We start from the raw sequence: 8,154 nt of genomic DNA, 5'->3' as shown, positions 1-8,154 counted from the left end.
TTTTCCTCTTAAAAAACATTGTGTATATTGAAGTCTAATAAAATATTATGAGTGTCATTAGACTTCTCCTAAAGCTTTTTATTGGAATTTCTCTTGTTCAATTCACCATGCTTGAAGCAATACAAAACTAAATAAGATCCCTGCCCTCAACAAAAAAGGAATTTGTCATTCTATTGAATTTATTGTGCTCATCTACAAATAGTGGGCAATCACTTCCCAATGATTTTAGGAAGAATAGCTTTGTCCTTTTATCATTTTCAGTAGTGTCCAAATTTTTATGACCCCTTTGGGGTTTGAGAACTTTAAAAAATGTTACCCAATTTCTCTACAACTCATTTAACAGATGAGGAAATTAAGGTAAACAGTTAAGCATCTTTACCAGGATCATACAGCTTGTAAACATCTGAGACCAGAGTTGAACTCGGGTCTTCCTGCTTCCAGGATCAACACTCTAACCATTGTTTGACCTATCCTTACCAGGAAAATCATACAGAAAGCACTTTTGGATTGGTTAATATCAAAACATTTTGGAAGGTATTTTAAGTGTCTGATGGCAGATAAAAAAAAGTGAGAAGGTAGAAGTTCAAGTGTCTGATGACAGATAAAAAGAGTGAGAACCTCAAGATCTGAAACTGGAAACAGATAGAAATATGGGGGTATGGGAGTATCTCAGTTTTGTCTTCACTGAAAGAATGCAGCTTCAATCTCCAACCCAAGCAAGAGCATTTTGACATTTGGGGTACAAAAGTTATATACTCAATGGGCTCTTCTGCTTAAGAGAGGGAGAAACTGATCATCAGAGTGTGGGTAGGGTTTATATAGCAAAGAGAAGAGCAAGATAGAAAAAAAATAATAGGAGAACTGGACAAAGCAGATAAAGATTTTGCATGCCTTTGGACAATTTTAGGTAAGATGGTCTTGGAGAAAGTCCTTGTGACTGGATTTATTTTAAATAAGGTATTCATGGAAGGAACAAGAAATTTGAGCAGATGCCCATCAATTGTCCATCAGTTATGGTATATGAATGTGATGGAATAGTATTGTTCTATAAGAAATGATGAGCAGGCTGATTTCAGAAAGACTTACATGAATTGATACTGAGTGAGGAGAACAGAACATTGTACACAGTAACAACAAGATTATGTGATGATCAACTGTGATGGACTTGGCTCTTTTCAATGAGATGATTCAAAGCAATTTCAATAAATTTGTGATAGAAAGTGCCATCCACATCCAGAGAGACAACTATGCAGACTGAATGTGAATCAAAGCATAGTATTTTCACTTTTTTTGTTGTTTGTTTCCTTCTTTTTTCCTTTCTCATGTTTTTCCCTTTTGACATAATTTTTCTTGAGCAGCATGACAAATATGAAAACATGTTTAGAATAATTGTACATGTTTAACTTATATAGTATCACATGCTGTCTTGGGGAGGAGAGGTAAGGAAGATAATGAGAGAAAATTTGGAACACAAAGTTTTTAAAACTATCCTTGCATGTATTTAAAAAAATAAAATACTATTTAAATTTAAAAAAAAATAAGGGATGCAAGGAAAAAGATAAACAGTCCTTTTGCTCTAATACGGTAAGGAGAGGAAGAGACAGACAGACAGACACAACAGACACAGAGACTGAGATAAAGGCAGAAACAGAAACAGAGTGACAGGATTATTAATGCTGCTTAGCTATAAGCAGCTAAGATTCCATTATTTCCCTTTTAATGAACTGGGACTTAAATTTGTTTGGGGCTAGGGATGAAGCTCTCATCTTCGTAACTATTTCAGGCTGATAAGAGGCATATAACTGACCCTACTTATAGGCTCAGATATGAGAGGATAGAGATGGGTGTGAATTGTATCCAAGCAACATCCAGAGGGTAAGATGTTGCTTCCAGACACTAAAGTATGGGTTGGTATTCTTCTTGTAAGGCCATCTGTAAGTGGGCAGCCAATAACCTAGAAGACACAAAATACATTAAGTAGGCAAGGTCCAAAAATTAAGAGGAAGGAAATAATCAAAAGGTGAGTAAAAATAGGAGACAGTAGTGATAAATCTTATGTCCCAGGAGCCACCCCTTGTAACAGGTCTACACAGAGGTTCCTCATTCACTCTGCCATTTTTTGTATGTGGTCTGTTCTAAGTTCAACCTGACAAGAAGTGTTGACATAGACCCAGCAAGTGTTAGTGGTCAAGGCCCAGACCCCTTCTTCAAATGCCAGAAAATAGTCAAGTGATGCAATGACCAAGGCAACTTCTGGAGCTCCCAGATGGATTGAGAGGTGCCATTACCAAGTTCCTTAATAGTCTACATGATGTTAGTAAGTACTTCTTTCTGGTGTAGATAGCCAGAAAAATAGCCAACCCTTTTAAAAGGGGTGATGGGCTCTTGAAATGTAATGCTGGAGAAACTGAGGCAGGAGAGAGATTAGAGAGTTTTTAATACTTTATTAATGGGAGAGTAAAATTGACTGGACAGGACTCTCATCTCAAATTATCCAGTCAGACAGAGATAAAGATATACTGGGACCAAGGAATCCATGTTGGTCCCAGGGCTGGAGGAGACTGTCATCCCAAAGAATGCAGCATCCAGCATACAGCCGCCAGCCACCAGCCTCCAGCCTCCAGCAATGAATGAAGGAACCCCAACTTCTTAAATACAAACAAATGAAGGGGTAAGAAGCGAGGGAAAACTTCTGTCAGGATGGGGGAGGCCATAAACCCAAAAAAACCCAGAGACAGGATGTCTGAATACACAGAGATAAAGATGTCAGTGAGGTATCTTAGAATATTTTAGAGGGATATTGTAAATTCTTGAGGACAGAAAAGAGTCAGGAGGTCTACTCTCTTGTTTATCTTGCTAACAATTTATAACCTTAGAGCAAACGGTCCTCAATCTTAATGGACCAGAGCAGGGAGTTTACTTAGAGGATTGATACAGAACAGTTAAAGAAACTGAGACAAGGGAAACTAGTGCAAGGAAACTGAGTCAGGACAGTTAAAGAGAACTGTGGCATAACAGAAGAGCCTTCACTTATATCACAAGTATAGTGTGCATATGTTAAAGATAGTGATGTCTTGATGTAAGTGATCTGGAAAGCAATCTTCAAAACATTTATTTAAGAGTTTAGACATAGGGTAGAAAACATGACATTGGAGATAGTCATTCTGCTTAGTGTAAAGTATATCCTAAAGAGTTGAAAATTGTATTCTGAGGTTGGAGGCGGTTCCTAGACTGAGTAACCCAGTAGAGGGATTTGTTGCAGGTTCCCAAGTTCCCAGATCAAGTATAGCCCCAAAAAAGGTTAGAGAATCTGATGATTGGGGGAAGCGATTGCAAAGGGCTGGTAAAAGAGTAATATATTCTGAGTTACTGATACTGAGGACAGTAGTTTGAGTTGTTTTTATAGTAGGACTAGTTGCCACTAGGAGTGAATGGGGTATTGTTACTGAACATATACTGCTATTAGGGTCACCCAGAGAAGGTATTATAACAGAAGCAGAACTGCCTGACATAGAGATGAGGAAGGTAAGTGTAATGGAGGAAATTCCCCCATTGAGAAACAAGAAAAAACATGATTAGGAGGACCCCATAGGGATAGAGCATATATATATATATATATATATACATCAGAAAAGGTAGACTTGGAAAGTTGGGCAGCTTGTGTCTAGGTGGGTCCTGTGGTGAAAGCAAACTGTAGAGGACTGAAAGTAGTGGGGAACTCTGGGAAAGGTATACTTGAAGCAAGGATACTTACAGCAGGGTGTTTACTCAATGTGATTGATGAGATAATGTTTCTCTAGTTCACATATACTTAGTGTGATGTAATGATGTAATTACTCTAGTGTGATATAATGATATAATCACTCTAGTTGGCATATACTTAGTGTGATGTAATGATGTAATCAGACTGAGGTATTTAAGGGCTGAGAGGACTGAAGATTAGAGCTTGAGGTTGAGCCTAATCTCAGACTCAGACATAGACACAGAGGAGACACAGAAGATGGAGACAGAGACAGAGATCTTCCTGGTGGCTCTCCTGCCTTCATCACTCCTCCACCTAAGACCAAGGCTCATCCACATCATCCAGAGAGCTAGTCCAGACATTACAGCAGACCTAGAAGTACTTAATATCAGTGACCCCTGTTGCCTTACTAAGGAAAATGACTGAGTTTTCCCTCCATGGGCTCCCCATCTTCTTCATCTCAACATGATTTTTCATTCAAGCTCCTTTCATTCAAGCTCAGAAAATCAACAATAACAAGAGAGAAATCATCATAGGAGCAGAGAAAATGATTAATCTGCCAGGATAGAAGACAAGATCATTGTGGAAGAATAAGAATTATCAAGAAGACTGAAAAAAAAGAAAAGATTATCCAAAGGATATCTTCTTTTAGGGCCCCCAAAGGATGTTTCTCTGAAAGAGCTATGTTTGATTTTTCACTGGTTCACAAATATATTAGGATGAGTCTGAAAGGGAATCAAAAGGACACAGTTTTGTTCTAGATATATGAGTCCAGCTTGGGAGGTCTTTGAGATTACAGCAGCTGAAGTGATTAGAAAGTTTTTACTGGCTTGCCTCTGGGTTGAGAAATTGGCCTGTGTATGTCTAAAACCCAAGGTGGAAAGACAGTGTGTCTGGAACTCAGGAGTGGAGGGGAAAGTGTATCTCTTCTCTTTGGTAAGGATTTATTCTTGGGGATTATAGGATGAAATATAAGAATCAGGGAGCTGGAAGAGTAAGAGGGTTATCAAGAGAAGGGGATTACACTATTGATAGGCAGGCTAACCCCAAAAAGTAGTTGGCACCCTGAAAGAATTATCTATAAGAAGGAGAAAAATACTAGGATGCATTGAGGGAGAAGTGAGGCAGAACACTGCAGGCTAGCATCAAAAGGAATTCAGCAAAAATGACATAGGCTATGGGCAGATTTATAGGAAAAATAATTAACATTAGAGATTTGACATCATAATTTAGCTTTCTGATTGGAATAGTAAAATGGGATTACCTAAAACCTCCACAGGGTAGGACTGTAAGGCTGAGCTGATCCCCATCAGTATCCTTCTTGTCTCAGGGAGTACTATAATCTTAACAATACTTCTCTGCTTACCCTACCCAGTTACTCAGAACCTCATCAATCTGATAACCTCAGGAGGTCAGAAAATTGAAGGTTATTATAGTTGCTAAAGAGGTCTCTAGAGAAAGGCTCTCTCTAAATTGTAGATCCTTCAGTATCCCTCAGGACCTTGCTATTTGTGCCAAATAGATTTTTTGAAATCCCTAAGGAAGGACTATCCATGTTACTTGGTGGGTTTTCATTCAAAAGCAAAGATGAATTGGGATTCTTTATGAGGACTATGCAAAAGAAAGCATCCTCATGATCCAGCATGGAAAACCATTGGGTGATCCCCTAAATTTCAGTAAGGATGGTATAAGGATGGGTACTATGGAATGGATTTGGATGAGAGCACCATTAACAGCCCTCAAATCCTATACAATGTAATATTCTCCATTTGACTTTTTGATAGGGAGAATAGGAATGTTGCAAGGAAACTGGCATGGAATCAGAAGAAGCTTATATTTAAGGAACTTCTCATTTAAGAGTTGTTATCTTTCCCAAGCCTAGGGATTAATCAGATATTGATGTTGGTAGGGAGACACATTAGAATTTTAGAGGCAGATGGGGACCAGTGGCCTGCCCATGGCTTCCCTGATTCCAGACTGAGTAGTTCACTTCTTCCCATATTCAGGTAGAATATTGATGTGCCTGGTGACTAGAGTTAGGAGTTAGGAATGAGAAGTGGGTTCTCATTTTTTACCATTAGATCATATCCCAGCAAAGGAACCAGGCAGGAGGAGACCAGAAGAAAAGTTTGATAACACAATAGGTCCTTGGGACAGAGGAAATATCTCGGGGAATTTTCTGGGCTTTTTTTTCCAATTTCCACAATGAGATGGTATTGAGGAATGAGTGGAGCTGGAGTTCTGGGACTGGACAGAATAGGTGGCTTCTATATCAATAAGAAAATTAAGTCTTACCTAACAGCCCCATAGTTACTCAGGGTTTGGCCATGGTGATGGAGAAGGGGAAACCTGGCCAAGTCTGGGCCCTGTCACTCCCAGTCCCAAGGAAACTAGAGTGTTAAGAATTGGAAAGATGCAGCTTGACATCCCTGAGGGCAGTCTTTCTTCAAGTGTCCCTCTTGGTCCCAGGGAGGCCTTCTAAGAAAACTTTCAAGACCAAGGGCCTTTTTTATAGCACCAGAAGCAGGATTTGTGATTTGTCCAGGCAGGGCCCTTTTAGGCACTGGACAGGGTGTTAACATTTAACCCTCTTCTCTGTTCTTGTCCTACCCCACAGTATTTTTTCTTTGCTCTCAATCTGTCCCTACTGTTGAATACACCAAAAGTCATTTCTAAGAACTGGGCCTGAATGGTCTATAGGCCTGTGGTTAACTTCTTTAGCTTCCTCCAAATATCTAGGGCATTGGCTAATAAAATGCATGCCCAGAATCAAGGCCCCTCATGGTATATTTCTTGACTGTCTCAATTATCATACCCTGAAAGACAGCATAGTTCTCCTTGGAATCCTGAGTAATATCCTTAATCCTCTCATAGTTTTCTTTTTCATACCCTTAGTTAGGCAGGTTAACATACGGTCTTTCTTATCTCAGTCTGGGCTTCCTTCCAGAAAGTCTCAGTCTGGGTCTGCTTAATAGTTGCAGTTGCCCCAGGGGTGATACCTGCTAGTTTGGAGTTCTTGGCCAATTCATCCCCAAATTTCTGGACTAGATTACAAATTCTTTTTCTTCTATAATGTAACAAGAGGAAATAATAATATTCATGTTTTCCCACTTTAAATCAAATTGGAGAGCTATGGCTTGGTCCTCAAAGTAGTGGCCATTTTTCTTTGACCTAAGAAAAATCAGACATGAAAAAAAGGACATGCATCCTAGTGGTCTTCTCATTGATCATTTATCACCTTTCTCTCTCAATGGGCAAAGTTTTGAGGGAACAGCTATCAATTGGGGGTTGGAGTAGGAGGAGGAAAAGAGGCCCACTTCTTGTATTCAAGGGACTAAGAATTGGGGATCCTGGAGTCATAAGAGTAGGGACTGTAGGTAAGGAGTAAGGAGGGAGATTGTATAGGAGGGAGCAAGTTTTATGATGCGGACTGCTTACATGGGTGAGGAATGAAGACTTTGGGACTCCAGAAACATGACAGGGTCATTAAAAGTCTGGTCCTTTTCCCTCCCCTTTTGCAAGTTTAAGTTTTTACAAAAAAAAAAAAAAAAACATTCTGCACTGCCACCAAAAAGTGAGAAATAAAAAGTAAGACAGTGTTGTTCTAGAGAAAAAAGAAATTGAGCCATCAATCCTACAGGCAACTCAAAGCAGAAGACTCAAATTTAAGTCAACAAGCAATGTGTACCTCTTTAAGGACTAAGGGAAGTTCCAAGAAAAAGTCTGCTCTTTCCAGTTTCACTTCTTGGTATCTATTAACAGAAACTATAACATAACTTGCTCATTTCTTTGCTCAAACATTTCTAATAAGCTGAATTTTGTTTCAACCAAGAAGAGGTTAAGTGTTACCTAGAGATAAATTGAAATTAAATCCAAATCAAATCTCTATCTAAATATTAGTAATTTCCCTATAAGGAAACCATGAGTTGCGACCGTTCTCCTAATTTCCCATTTAGTATTAACTCCTTAAAACCACTGAGTAGAGATTCACTTGGGCCTAAAAGGACAAAAGCTTTAGAATTAATAAATTATTGTAACAATTATATACTGATTACATGTTCAAAAACCAAGGAGATAGAGTGAAAGGGGTGAAGACTATTGCATCATCACATTTTCTTCTGATACACTTATAACTGATAGATATAATAAAATGATAGAGTATAAAAAAGAAAAAAAAAGGAAAAATTGGGCTGAGAGGTATAATATACAGATTCTGCTATTTTCTCATTCTTTAGTTCTTATAGTCCTCAAAGCCAAAATAATTTGTTGCTAGTCACATGTACAGTCAAATAGCAACCTGTAAGATACCTGTAGACTATTTTCTTATCAGCTTTAAAAAAATTTCCTTAACAAGGAACAACTATTTTGTATCCATACATCATTATTGAGTAGCAATGATCATGGAATGCCCA

Source organism: Antechinus flavipes, chromosome 3 (assembly GCF_016432865.1).
Source record: "Antechinus flavipes isolate AdamAnt ecotype Samford, QLD, Australia chromosome 3, AdamAnt_v2, whole genome shotgun sequence".
In the NCBI taxonomy this organism is placed as follows: Eukaryota; Metazoa; Chordata; class Mammalia; order Dasyuromorphia; family Dasyuridae; genus Antechinus; species Antechinus flavipes.
Note: the sequence above shows the minus strand (reverse complement) of the source record.